This window comes from Lolium rigidum, chromosome 6 (assembly GCF_022539505.1).
Source record: "Lolium rigidum isolate FL_2022 chromosome 6, APGP_CSIRO_Lrig_0.1, whole genome shotgun sequence".
NCBI lineage: Eukaryota > Viridiplantae > Streptophyta > Magnoliopsida > Poales > Poaceae > Lolium > Lolium rigidum.
This window is the reverse complement of record NC_061513.1, coordinates 195,250,612-195,266,772: the sequence shown is the minus strand read 5'-3', so window position 1 is coordinate 195,266,772 and position 16,161 is coordinate 195,250,612.

Genomic DNA, 16,161 nt, shown 5'->3' with positions numbered 1-16,161 from the left:
ATAAAATAGAGATTGATGCACCATAGCACAAGCAAAAATACAGCTCGAAAACAAAGCTTCCTTTCCTGAGAGAACGGAAACTAGATTGTAACACTTATTAGACAACATCTCATGATGTTGGTTTAGTATGAGTAGCTACCTAGTATCGTCAGGATTCGTGAGGGTCGTGCCCCAGGTGTAAAATGGGTTGAAGCCCGAGAGTGTGGCTTGAGTGTGTGCGGTGCTTAGGTTATAAGAGTTAGGACCAGCGTCGAGTTGAGCATGAATGAAATGAACGAATATTCCATGCATCGGTTCCTTCTTTTCTTCCTCCCCAAGCCTTCTTGATCCCAATCCCCTTCCTAATCTGAGCGAAACCCTAGGGTGCCCTTGTATCGTCCACCTCCTCGGTGTGAAATTTGGCATCACAGCCTTGTATGATCCGCCTGTGCTTCGCTACTCTATACCGTCAAGAATCATCGACCAATCGATTGTGAGTCTCCCTTGGAGATTTGTTGTAAATCCGAGATTGGCGTGTGGGTGGTACAGAGGAAATGCGACGGCTCCTATACGGTCTCAAAACCTGCAGCGCGGACTAGTTTGTGTTTGATCCCATGGAGGCGCTAAAGGTTGCGATGATGGAACGGTTCGACATGGTGGATGCAAAATTTGGGGTGCTGGAGAAGGTCCAAACCCAGTGGGAGGAGATGGATCTGAAGCTGGGTAAGCATGCTGACGCCCTAGCTCACATGCAAGTCAAGGTGAATTTGTCTATGGAAACGTTGGGAAAAGTTCAGGTAGAGCAGAATCGGGTTACCAGTTCATTGAAGGGAACCATTGTGACACCGCTAGCGACATCGGAGAGAGACATTTCGACCATTCTTGGCATGCCACTGAAAGGACACGGATGTCGCCTAGAGGGGGGTGAATAGGCGGTTTAAAACTTTTACGAGATGGGCTTAACAAATGCGGAATAAAACTAGCGTTTACTTTGTCAAGCCCAAAGCCTATATACTATGGTTCACCTATGTGCACCAACAACTTATTCTAAGCAAAGGTTCACCTATGTGCACCAACAACTTAAGCTAAGCAATACAAGCAAGTATGTGATAGCAAGATATATATAACTTCAAGCACGATGGCTATCACAAGGTAAAGTGCATAAGTAAAGAGCTCGGGTATAGAGATAACCGAGGCACGCGGGAGACGATGATTTATCCCGGAGTTCACACTCTTGCGAGTGCTAATCTCCGGTGGAGAGGTGCGGTTGCTTAGTGCTCCCGAACGCCACAAGAGGCTCACCTTGAGGTGTGGTTGCTCGATGCACACCAACGCCACAAAGGCCTCACCCCAAGATGCGGTACTCACACCACACACCGAACGCCACGAAGGCGCCTCACCTAAATCTCCGGTGACCCTCGCCACAAAGGCCTAGGTCACGGTTCCACTAAGGGATTTCCTTCGAGGCGGAAACCGGGCCTTACACAAAGATTGGGGCACACATCCACAACTTAATTGGAGGCTCCCAACAAACCGCCACAAAGGCCTAGAATCCGTCTAGGGTTCCAAGAACCCAAGAGTAACAACCTTCTTGTTTTCACCACCACGAATCACCGTGGAGAACTCAAACCGATGCACCAAATGCAATGGCAAGAACACCACAAAGATGCTCAAATCCTTCTCTCTCAAATTCCAACAAAGCTACAAAAGCTAATGGAGGAATAAGAGAGGAAGAACAAAGGAATTCACAAAGAACACCAAGATCAAGATCTAGAGAGTTCCACTCACAAAGAGATGGATTTGATTGGTAGAAAAGTAGATCTAGATCTCCTCTCTCTTTTCCCTCAAATGGGGGCAAGAATCATGGAGGGATTGAGAGATAGTGCAAGCTTCTCTAGTTCAACAATGGAGGAGAGAGAGAGTGAGAGGAGCACAGCCCAAGGAGGAAGAAGGGGGGTATTTATACCCCCCCCCCCAAGAAAATCAAGCCGTTGGGCAAAACCAGGGCCGGATATTCCGGCCCAAGTTGGGGCCGGATAATCCGCCCCCCCCGGATAATCCGGCCTCAGGGACAAAACCTGGTAAAAATCCGGCCAAATGTCCGGCCCCTATCCAGAGCTGCTTTTCTTCTGGTCCTTAGCCGATTTTGAGGGGGCCGGATATTTTGGAAATATCCGGCACGGATAATCCGGCCCGGATATTTTGGAAATATCCGGCCCGGATAATCCGGCCTAGCAAACTGCAGAAACACCAAAACTGAAACGGGCATAACTTTAGCATCCGGACTCCGATTTTGATGATCTTGGGCTTGTTTTGAAGCTAGGAACAAGCTCTACAAGATCATGCAGGAAACCATCATAGTCCAACAACGGAGGATAGAAACAAATGATGAAAGGTTTGACCTATCTAAAAAAGACATACCGGTAAAACCTCCAATCTCGAAAATGCAACAAGTTGCCCGTGCAAAAACCATTCTTGATGAACTAGAGCTTGTCATGAGAATAAGCACAAGCTCTAAATCATCACATGGATAAGATCCAAATAATAACCAAGAAAGATGATGAACCAAACTTGAAAACGCAACAAGTGATCTATGCGAAATCCGTTTTTGATGAACTAGAACTTGTCATGAGAATAAGCACAAGCTCTAAAACATCACATGGATAAGGTCCAAATAACAACCAAGAAAGATGATGCAAGGATGCAAAGGTTTGAGCTCTCTCTGAACGATACGATCGAGTTACTCACTCGAGGGCCCTCTTGATAGTACGGCAACTAAACTATAAACCGGTCTCCAACTACACTATGAGACCGGTGAGAAAGAAACCCTATCAAGAGCAAACCTTATACTTGCGCATTCCACTTGAGCTCGATGACGACGATCTTGACCTCAACAAGATGGAACGCCTTTCTTTCTTGTGCTTGCTTGACGAAGTCTTGTGGATTGCTCCCCCATAATCCACCATGGGAGAGCTTCTTCTTCGGCGCATCTTCACATAACCATGACCACCATGTGGATTGCTCCCCCATAATCCACCATGGGAGAGCATCTTCTTCGGCGCATCTTCACATATCCATGATCACCATATGGATGGCAAGACTCAAGCAAAGGATCTCTTCGAGATGGCTCATCTTGAACTTGCACTTCATTTCTCCATGGCAAGCTTCAAGCTTATGAACTCTTCGAGTTGGCTCATCTTGAACTTGCACTTCATTCTTCATTCTTCATCATATTGATGTCTTGAAGTAACTTGAGGGCTCACTTCATCTTCATCTTCAAGATATACTTGACACTTGATATCCTTCATCAATTTCTTGGATCTTTTCGAGATGGCTCATCTTGAACTTGCACTTCATTTTTCATTCTTCATCATATTGATGTCTTGAAGTAACTTGAGGGCTCACTTCATCTTCATCTTCAAGACATACTTGACACTTGATATCCTTCATCAATTTCTTCTTATTGCAACCTTGAAGCCAACAAATGGTTCAAGAATTGCCTATGGACAACTCCTACAAATATAACTCAATGCAAACATTAGTCCATAGGGATTGTCATTAATTACCAAAACCACACATGGGGGCTCCATGCACTTTCAATCTCCCCCATTTTGGTAATTGATGACAATCTCTTTGAGAGGGTTTATATAAGGAATTTAAGTAACAAATAAGTTGAATATATAGAGCAAACTCCCCCATAATATATGCATGTGTGAATGATCTTGACTTTCATTGCATATATTGACATTCAAAGCCTAGTGGAGTTTCCTCTAAATATTCAACTATGCAAAGCAACAAGATGCAATGCAATAAAGGCACATGCTTAAGACCCTCCAAACTTCTCCCCCATTGGCACCAATTGCCGAAATGGGTGAAAAATTTAGAAGGCCAATATAGTGAGAGTTCCTCCATAGCATGTGCATTTCTCATAATTTGAGTGGAATCAAATGCACATATCCAATGACGAATATTCGGAAGGAATCACACTATAGATAGGATCAAAGATTGCAAATAGATAACAAAGTCAAGAAGCTTCAACAAATGAAGCAAGCAACCAAATGAACCACAAGGAAGATACCAAAAGAAAGAAAGATATTATGATAAGATCAAGAAGATTGCTCTAAATAATATGAGGAAGCTCCCCAAGGTTTGTGCACAAAACTAGACAATTTGCATTGGAGTATAAAGTGCACAAACATGGAATCATCACTCCCATAATATCATTCAAAAACAAAAGATACCAAGTGAATCAAACTCTAATGATCACCACAAGATAGTGTTCTAAATCAAATGAAGAAGCTCCCCAAGGTACATGCATAAAATAAAATGTTGCATTTGAATACAATATGCATAACATGGAATCCTCACTCCCTCATTACCATTTAAAACATAAACATTTGCAATAGATCATAGATAGAAAAATAAGCTAAACACTTGCAACAAACAAATAGTTGAGCAACAAGTAAGAGGCATAAAAAAAAGGCTCAACCAAGAGGATATGTGAAAGGCATGATAAAGCATATTATAAGACTATTACAAGGATGAGCAAAAAGCATCATCATAGTCTTAAATGAATTATATTGCTTAGCATGACCAATCAACACGCAATAAATAAATAAGATATCAAAAGGAGATGTATCATCTCTTATGTGTATAAGTTTCTCTAAGTGGGCAATATCACAAAGATATTTATCCACAAAGAAACATGCACACACAAAATAGATACGCAACAAATATAGCATGATATCCAAGACGAAGTCATGCAATATACCAATAAGAATTTTTGCTTAATAGCATGGCCAAAGGCTCAATTTTATCTTATTGTACATTCATGAACTTCAACCACAAACATCTAAAATACATCACAAATATCAACAAGGGAAAGAAGATAGTTGGGATGCATTGAGAAAGTCAACAAGTATCACAAACGAGGATACCAAAAGAAATAACTAAATTTGCACTTTCATCTATATTGCACATGTGAGAGCCTTGAGGAATTGATATGCAATAAAATTGCTAGATAGGCATAGTTGGGATGGATGAATCATGAGCATGATTTAATATACTTCCCAACAAATGCACTCATCTCAAATTGCTCACATTCACAATAAAGAGGTTTCATTAAGACTTTTGCAAGAAGCACACTATTTGCAAATCAAGAGATTCATGCCAAGATGCAACCATAAGGTTGGATACAAGAAAAGTATGCATGAGAAGATACTTGTTACCAAGATAGCATTGGTGTGGATGTGGTAGATATGTGTTCGTTGACCATCCTAGCTTGCCTCAAGTTACCATTGAGTCACCACTTCTTTCCAAGAGTGAGACAAGCATCCAATGCATATCCATTATACCTAACACAAAGGTAAGTACAAAATGGTCCCCAAACTAATTGGGTCCGAAGTAGTTAGACACACTACAACATATAGGACAAACCCCACAATACTATGTGCATATAGATATGAAATTGAATTTCATGCACATCTTAGCCAAATTAGGATTTGATGGAGTTTACCCTATATATTGGATCAATGAAAGTGACACATGCCATAAGATATACATATATTAAATATGCATGCACAATACTTTCAAGGACCAAAGGAAGATACAATTTGGACAAAACACCAAATAAATCAAGATATAATGGTTGCCCAAATTATATCAAAGAATCAAATCAACACAAGATTGACTCCAAAGACTTATCTCATTATAAGAAGCTAATTAAGCCTAAGCACAAAGGAATGAGATAACCAACTCCCAAGAGAGCAAGGTTCCAACAAATAAACCAAACCCTCAAAACTTTTTATGATGGCACAAAGTACCAAAAAGAAAATTTATGTCTCCCAAAACCAAATTTTGATAATGCTCAAGAGAAGCTTAAGCATTATAACAAATATAGGAGAGCTCCCCCAAGATTAGTGCATTATCTAGGATTTAGAATATGGATACAAAATGCACAAAACTAGGATCATCACGCTACCTATATCTACTAAAAATGCTAAGAAAGTTTGAATAGACAAATTAGATCCATAAGATGCAAGGAAGACACATGGGAGTCAAAGCACAACAAATTCATGGCAATAAATAAGGCAATTTAAACACAAGAGCCAATGTAGATATGATCAATAAATATATACCTCATAATTTGTCCTAGGACAAGAGGTATTATGAAATATTTTCTGGTGGTAGTTTGTAAGTATACATAAGATCATATATACAACGAATAAAGCATATGGTAAAAGATAAGAGTTAACCATCATGCAAAGATAGTTTCTTGATAGCTTAATTTAGTCATACCAACATGCAAGGCAATTAATAGTATGACTTGAAGCACATGGTTTCCAAAAAATGTATTGAGGGACACGTTGTGAAAAACCATGCCAAGAAAAACTTTCACAAATAAGATCCACAAATATATTAGCAATGAAGCTATTTAAGCAAATTGGAGCTTGTTTGAGCAAACATGCCACATAGGAGAGAGATAATTTACGATATCAATTCTATGTGACACAACCTCAAATGTTCACATTTTCTAGGCTTGTAATATGCACAAAGCTTATTACTCCCCCATAATGTGATAAGGAATTTATTTTCACAAGAGGCAAATAAGATCCAACTAGAGATATTAACGGACATTAGAATTTGAATTTCTCATGAAGATGACATACCACATAGAGACTAGATAATCTTGCAATATCAATTCTAAGTGATATTCCTCATGTACACACATTGTTAGGATCATGAAATTCCCAAAGGAATATCACTCCCCCAAAATGGGATAGTCCATTAATCGCTCATAAGAGCCATATAAGATACAACAAGATGCAAAGAGGCTCCAACACAAACACAAATACATGGTGTGCAACCCAACATGCACAGACTTGATTTCTCAAGCAAAAACAAGTAGGAAGCACAACATATACAAACACATGTTATTAACAAAATTAACATATGCAAAGGGGCGAGTAACTTTCAATATAAATGAGTTGAGAACATGTTACCGCAAGGAGGAACATTGAATATATGATAGAAGCAAGATAACCAAAAGACTTGGCTTCAGATAATATAAATGATGAAGATCCCTTAATCTTCATGATGTAGCCAAGTCTCCAATGCCCTCCAACAAGCACCTATTGATCAAGTTTTGGATTGTTGGTCCCCAACTAAGTTGGGTCCTAAGAGGTTTGTCACAATAGGCTTGGCAACCCAAATGGTTCTTTTCTTGACACCACTTTGGGCACCAACAAATTTGGCAAACACATTGCCACCCTCATCCTTACGAAGAGAATAAACATCATCAATGGTGATAGAGTTAGATGAGGTACCAATAGTGCAACAGGAGGAGATGTGGCCCTTCTCACGGCATATGTAGCAAGTTCTTTTCTTCTCCTTCTTCTCACTAGATTTCTCCACAATGGGAACATTGGCCTGATTCTTCTTGGGAAGTGGAATTTCTTCAACTTGAGGTTGAATATGAGTTTGAGCTTGAGGCCGCTTCCTTTTTTGCTTCTTCTTCAAAGGGCAAGATCTAACATGGTGCCCTTCAATTTTGCACTTGAAGCAAACAATCTTGGTCGGGTCTTTGACTTGTACTTGGCCCTTGTTGTTGTTGTTGTTGTTGTTGTTGTTGGACTTGTTCTTGTTGTTGGATTTGAATCCAAGTCCACTCTTTTCATTGGGGGATTGTTGCACACTTAACATCGTGTCAAGTTTGCATTTCCCTTCATGACTCTTTACCAAGTTGGTCTTCAAAGAAGTGACTTGGGCCTTGAGCTCTTTGATTTCCTCTACATGGTTAGTAAAAACACAAGTACTAGAGGAAGTAGAACCTTCATTGTTAGAGCAACAAGGTAAGGAAGATAATTCATCACAAGATTTAGCAATACTATGAGTGGATGAATTACTAGGACTAGCACATGGCAAAATAGCTTTTTGGGTAGTAGTGCTAGTATCCACATGAGGCTCACAAGGTGTTGCCTTTGATATGATAGCCTCATGAGCTAACTTTAGCCTATCATGGGAGGCTAGAAGATCCTCATGGGAGCTAGAAAGCTTTCCATGATTTTCTTCCAATTTCCCATAATTGCTAGTTAGCAATTCAAGTTGAGCCATTAGCTCAACATTCTCCTTCAAGATAGATGCTTCACAAGAAGTAGAGTTAGTAGCACAAGCATCATCACAAGACATATTAAGAAGAGAGGGTAACATAGCATGCTCTTTTAAATAGGAAGCTTGAAGTTGCTCATGGGACTTGGTGAGGATAGAGTGTTCGCTCTCCAAGACCTTGTGGGCCTTGTCTAGATCATCTAGATCCTTAACAAGTTTATCATGACCAACACCAACTTTGGGATTTTCCTTTTTAAGCATTTTTACTTGAGCTTTAGCATGGTCTCTTTCCTTAGTGAGTTTAGAAATTATTTCATTTTGAGACACTTCAAGGGTTTCAAGTTGCTCTTCAAGAGAGGCTATGGTCTCTTGTTCTTCTTCAAGGTCATTCTTTAGGGATGCTACATCATTGGCATACTCTCGTTCAAGAGCACCCTTTTTATCAATGGTGTTCTCATGCATCCAAATAAGTTTTTGGCTCTCAATAGAGGTAGTCAAGATTTCAAAGAAGTGAATGCTAGCAATTTTATCTTTGCAAATAACCTTGAATACGCTCTTACCCTTATCGCGTAGAGAGACAACCCAATCCTCTTCTTCATAAACATCCTCATCCTTATCACCACGAGAAGTATGAGGTTCCATGGTAGGAGATACCGTGGAACCCTTGGCCATAAGGCACATATGAGAACCGTGAGATAAAGATGAGGAGTTACTTGAGGCTCCTTTCAAGATCTTGTCTTGACCAATAGATTCTTTGGTTTCCTCTACAATGTTAGTCACACAACAACTAGAGGAAATAGAAGCATTTTTATCATGGCCACAAGACAAAGCAAGCATATCATCATTAGATTTATTCAAGCAACTTACACATGATATGCAAGGACTATCAACACAAGCATGTAAATCATTTCTAGTTCTAGATGTGTTTGAGTCCGTAGATGAAACATTGCAATGAGATAGAGATGAAGAATCATCAATAGAAAGCTCAATATCAACATTGCAATTTTCATCACCACTCACCATATCATTACCTTGTGTCTTGACACACTTTGGTGAAGTGGATGAAAATGAGAACTCATCACGACCGGAAGTGGAAGCAATACAATCATCCTTAATAATATTGGACACATCATATTTGTCTTGAAGCTTTGTCCATAATTCATGAGAGCTCCCAAAAGGCATGATTGACGAAGTAACTACATTGCTCACAACAATGGAAAACACATGAGAAGCAAGAGCATCGAGGCAAGAGTTTTTCTCCTCCTCAAGAGATAAATTTTGAGGATCCTTAGGAGAAGAAAAACCCATGCCAAGAAATCGCTCCATGTCCGGGGACATACCCCGTAAGATTTTAAGCACATAAATTTTCCATAGATCATAATTTGTGCCATCAAATATAAACAAGTTATTGTGCGCTAATCCCCTAACCGACATCTTTACTCTCAAGGCGGTGAAGCCTAAGAATGAGAGACCTTGCTCTGATACCAATTGAAAGGACACGGATGTCGCCTAGAGGGGGTGAATAGGCGGTTTAAAACTTTTACGAGATGGGCTTAACAAATGCGGAATAAAACTAGCGTTTACTTTGTCAAGCCCAAAGCCTATATACTATGGTTCACCTATGTGCACCAACAACTTATTCTAAGCAAAGGTTCACCTATGTGCACCAACAACTTAAGCTAAGCAATACAAGCAAGTATGTGATAGCAAGATATATATAACTTCAAGCACGATGGCTATCACAAGGTAAAGTGCATAAGTAAAGAGCTCGGGTATAGAGATAACCGAGGCACGCGGGAGACGATGATTTATCCCGGAGTTCACACTCTTGCGAGTGCTAATCTCCGGTGGAGAGGTGCGGTTGCTTAGTGCTCCCGAACGCCACAAGAGGCTCACCTTGAGGTGTGGTTGCTCGATGCACACCAACGCCACAAAGGCCTCACCCCAAGATGCGGTACTCACACCACACACCGAACGCCACGAAGGCGCCTCACCTAAATCTCCGGTGACCCTCGCCACAAAGGCCTAGGTCACGGTTCCACTAAGGGATTTCCTTCGAGACGGAAACCGGGCCTTACACAAAGATTGGGGCACACATCCACAACTTAATTGGAGGCTCCCAACAAACCGCCACAAAGGCCTAGAATCCGTCTAGGGTTCCAAGAACCCAAGAGTAACAACCTTCTTGTTTTCACCACCACGAATCACCGTGGAGAACTCAAACCGATGCACCAAATGCAATGGCAAGAACACCACAAAGATGCTCAAATCCTTCTCTCTCAAATTCCAACAAAGCTACAAAAGCTAATGGAGGAATAAGAGAGGAAGAACAAAGGAATTCACAAAGAACACCAAGATCAAGATCTAGAGAGTTCCACTCACAAAGAGATGGATTTGATTGGTAGAAAAGTAGATCTAGATCTCCTCTCTCTTTTCCCTCAAATGGGGGCAAGAATGATGGAGGGATTGAGAGATAGTGCAAGCTTCTCTAGTTCAACAATGGAGGAGAGAGAGAGTGAGAGGAGCACATCCCAAGGAGGAAGAAGGGGGGTATTTATACCCCCCAAGAAAATCGAGCCGTTGGGCAAAACCAGGGCCGGATATTCCGGCCCAAGTTGGGGCCGGATAATCCGCCCCCCCCCGATAATCCGGCCTCAGGGACAAAACCTGGTAAAAATCCGGCCAAATGTCCGGCCCCTATCCAGAGCTGCTTTTCTTCTGGTCCTTAGCCGATTTCGAGGGGGGCGGATATTTTGGAAATATCCGGCACGGATAATCCGGCCCGGATATTTTGGAAATATCCGGCCCGGATAATCTGGCCTAGCAAACTGCAGAAACACCAAAACTGAAACGGGCATAACTTTAGCATCCGGACTCCGATTTTGATGATCTTGGGCTTGTTTTGAAGCTAGGAACAAGCTCTACAAGATCACGCAGGAAACCATCATAGTCCAACAAGGGAGGATAGAAACAAATGATGAAAGGTTTGACCTATCTAAAAAAGACATACCGGTAAAACCTCCAATCTCGAAAATGCAACAAGTTGCCCGTGCAAAAACCATTCTTGATGAACTAGAGCTTGTCATGAGAATAAGCACAAGCTCTAAATCATCACATGGATAAGATCCAAATAATAACCAAGAAAGATGATGAACCAAACTCGAAAACGCAACAAGTGATCTATGCGAAATCCGTTTTCGATAAACTAGAACTTGTCATGAGAATAAGCACAAGCTCTAAAACATCACATGGATAAGGTCCAAATAACAACCAAGAAATATGATGCAAGGATGCAAAGGTTTGAGCTCTCTCCGAACGATACGATCGAGTTACTCACTCGAGAGCCCTCTTGATAGTACGGCAACTAAACTATAAACCGGTCTCCAACTACACTATGAGACCGGTGAGAAAGAAACCCTATCAAGAGCAAACCTTATACTTGCGCATTCCACTTGAGCTCGATGACGACGATCTTGACCTCAACAAGATGGAACGCCTTTCTTGCTTGTGCTTGCTTGACGAAGTCTTGTGGATTGCTCCCCCATAATCCACCATGGGAGAGCTTCTTCTTCGGCGCATCTTCACATAACCATGACCACCATGTGGATTGCTCCCCCATAATCCACCATGGGAGAGCATCTTCTTCGGCGCATCTTCACATATCCATGATCACCATATGGATGGCAAGACTCAAGCAAAGGATCTCTTCGAGATGGCTCATCTTGAACTTGCACTTCATTTCTCCATGGCAAGCTTCAAGCTTATGAACTCTTCGAGTTGGCTCATCTTGAACTTGCACTTCATTCTTCATTCTTCATCATATTGATTCTTGAAGTAACTTGAGGGCTCACTTCATCTTCATCTTCAAGACATACTTGACACTTGATATCCTTCATCAATTTCTTGGATCTCTTCGAGATGGCTCATCTTGAACTTGCACTTCATTTTTCATTCTTCATCATATTGATGTATTGAAGTAACTTGAGGGCTCACTTCATCTTCATCTTCAAGACATACTTGACACTTGATATCCTTCATCAATTTCTTCTTATTGCAACCTTGAAGCCAACAAATGGTTCAAGAATTGCCTATGGACAACTCCTACAAATATAACTCAATGCAAACATTAGTCCATAGGGATTGTCATTAATTACCAAAACCACACATGGGGGCTCCATGCACTTTCAGCCACCTGATCGAAAACCCTGTCAGCGTCCACCATTGGCACTTACCAACATCAACTGCGCTCCAAAGGTAACGCTACCCCACCCACCCCAACCCATGTGTATGAGGACATAGAGGGAGGAAGCTCCAGCCATGGTATTGATCGAGGAGAATGTGGAGAAGATACACGACGTAGTTGGACGCCAAAGATGGATTTTCCCCAATTCGACGGCACTAATGTTCGTATTTGGGTTAACACCTGCAACACATTTTTTCAGTTGTGCGATATTGCTGGAGGATTCAAAGTGGCAGCTGCTACGCTATACCTGCAAGAAAGTGTTGCTCATTGGTACTAGGTTTTCAAGCTGGAGAATCCTATCACAATTGGAGCACTCTGTCAGGAGATGTGGGTACTGAATTTGAAGCTAATACGCAGAGAGACGAGATGAGCGAGTTGTTAACTCTGAAACAAATAGGGTGAGTAGAAGAATACAAGAAACAATTTGATTAGTTGGTCTTTTAGATTAAACTGTACGATCCAGGTGTGGGAGGCATAATTCATTCTGGGACTATAGGAAGAGCTAAGAGCACAGTGAAAGTTCAATTACCCAACAATGTACTTGAGGCAGCCTCCTTTGCAGCAATACAAGAAGTTGTCTTGGACAGGCAAAAGTTCCAAGGAAGCAAAACATACAGCGGGAAATACAACAATAGTGCAGGCAAAGGAGAAAAACTAGATACTGCAACATCATAGAACAAATTTGAAAGGGGAATCATGGAGAGTAAGTCAATTGAAAGATTAGAGGAGAAAAAGTGGCCTATACTTCAAATGTGGAGAAATTTTTTCCCTTGGACATCAGTGTACTTTGCCTACTATAGCACAAGTAAAAGAAATTGAAGCAAATGTCAGATGATATTCTTGAGACACCAGAAACTAATAGTGGAGGAGAAAGTCCCAAAGGCCATGCCTCTCTCAATGCCCTGTCTGTTATAGAAAATAATGATAGAATTCAGATAAGAGCATTGGTGGGTGACAAAGTTATGTTATTACTAATTGACTCTGGAAGTAAATATAGCTTTGTAGACAAGTCCTTGGTGGAAAAACTGCAGTTGAAGCCAACTGATATTCCTCAACTTAAAGTTCAAGTAGGAAATGGGGAAGTGATAAATTGTACTACAACCATTCCTGACATGTCGTGGTGAGCTCAAGGAAATACATTCCAGCATAGTGAGCACACTATGAGAATTCTTCAGTTGGGCGGTTATGATGGCATTTCGGGTATGGACTGACTCAAGAAATGTGGCTTCATGACTTGTGATTGGTCCAGTAAGTGGATTGAAATTAGTCATCAAGGTAAATTGATTAAACTACAAGGTATGCTACCCAAGCAGCAAGCTGAGCTCACCGAAGTGACAATTGACTAGTTTGTCAAAGCAATCAAGGGGAAAGATGCGTGGGCAGTGGCAGAAGTGATTGTTGTTGAGGGCCAAGATATAATTTTCACAATAGGCATCCCTTCTGCAATTTAAGCGATGTTAGACCAATTCCAGGAGGTGTTCCAAGATTCAAATAATCAACCTCCACACAGAACAGTCGATCATGTGATAAAAAAATTGCCTGACTCGTAGCATGTCAATGCAAGACCCTAAATGTTCTCCCATTGCAGAGAAATGAGATAGAAAGATAGGTGGATGAGATGTTACAAAATTGAACTATAGTACCAATTATGATCCCATATGCATCACTTGTGCTATTGGTTAACAAGAAAGATGGCAGTTGGCATCTTTATATTGATTATCGACGACTGAAATTGATAACTGTCAATAGCAAGTTTCCCATGACTGTAGTGGATGAGTTGCTATACGAATTAGCTCGCACAAATTGTTTTCCAAGCTAGAGCTTTGAGCTGGCTACCACTAGATCAGGATGGTGTAATATGATGAAGCAAATACTGCTATCAAGACCAACAATGACCAATACCAGTTCAGAGTAATGCCCTTTGAGCTAACGAATGCTCCCGCTACCTTCCAGTGTGCAGTGAACCCTATTTTTGCACCAATGTCAGGAAATTCATCATGATATTTATGGATGATATTTTGGTCTACAGTAAAATCTTGGAAGAACATGTCGAGCACCTGAAAGTGGTGTTTGAGACTTTGCAGCACACCAATTCTTTGTGAAGCACACCAACAAATTTCACATAATTGAGAGGATTTCTAGGGCTGACTGGCTACTACTGGAAGTTTGTCAAAGGGTATGGCATTTTGCAAAACCTCCAACTCTATTACTACAAAAACAAGGCTTCAATTGGTTTGCAGAAGCTCAGTTAGATTTTCAATAGTAGAAAGACACAATGAACAACACTCATGTCATCGTCTTCAAGTCTTTGAGGAACCATTCTACATTGAAACTGATGTTGGTGCAACATGGATTGGGGTTGTGTTACTCCTGGAGGGTCGTCCAATGCCTACTACAGAAAGACACTCAGTGTTCATAACTGATGAGTCCAAAAAGCAGCGTGTTTTTCACTACATAAACATATACTTTTATCTCATTACATGTTCTATCTAGCTTTGACTATATTTAAAATGCATGATTACAAGTAAAGCTTATTTTCATGGGAAATTTGCACAACTAATATTTTAGGTAGGATTTTATCACTTTTTCTGTTCTTTGGTGGGTGTAGGTGTTAAAGAACCCAATTTTCCATGGATAAAGCATGAAGAAAGGAGCCAAATGAATGCAATATGGAGGAGTTAAAGAACCCAATTTTCCATCACAAGAAAATAAATATCCAAGACCATGTTGTTGCAACCCTCATCCATACGAATCTAACAAGCCGAAGAACACCACATTCGAAATTCGTATGAAGAAATGGCACCCAAATTGCTGCACTGGAACTTTAACGACCAGTACGGTCACCATACCAGATGACCGTACCACCCTCCGACGGGTCCGTTTCATAAAACCAAACAACAATAATGAAGGGTCGGAGGTCATATCTGGTGCGGGGCTTACCCAAAACGCGAACCGACGTCCATGAGGCTATAAAAGGAGGGGAGAGCCTCCACAAGATCCAATATCATCATCCACCTCTTTGCATGGCGAAGCCCTGCCACCATGCCGCGCCACCGCCATATATCTTCACTAACACCACCATCACACAATTGAAGGGAGAAGAGAAGGGTACTAGGAGCAAGGAGGCACCAACATTGATCTCCATAAATACCATCATCATCCACGCGCCGTCATCGATGATCCCGCCATCCATCTTGTTGTAATCCGTAATTAGAGAATAAATTTTTTGATTCATTTAAAATGTGTGAGTTTTTTTTTTGCATGATTCAAGTGTTCTCTTGGTTCCGACGAATATTTGCATAGTTGTGTGCACCATATTCATTATGTATCTGTTTTCGACAATATTTGCTTCCTTTTTTGTTTCCTGGGTTATTGTATTTGTTTTTTGCTTCCAAAAAAATTACGAAAACAAATGTGGCACCACCAAGTTCATCCCTTTCCACTCCATTTTTATCCCTACTTAAGATGCTCACTTACCAAGTTTTTGAGCAATACTAATATGTTTTATTATTCTTAACGAAAAATCCATATAATATTTCGTAGAAGGCCTCTCAAAAAATAAGGAGCATGACTATTTCATCCTTCTCAAAACTAAGAGTACGTCCAGGTCCATGAAACAATCCAGAAAAAATTGCTAGAGCATATTAGACGTGAGCCTTTACGGAGAAAACATTACAAAAATACAGCCACACGTGAACCATACAAAGATAGAAATATATGTATGATCATCTACTTTTCTTGTCTTTTTCAATATTCCCTCCATTCCGTTCCATAATGCAAGTCGCTTTGGCATGCTAAATTATCAATTTTATCATGCCAAAACGTCTTATACT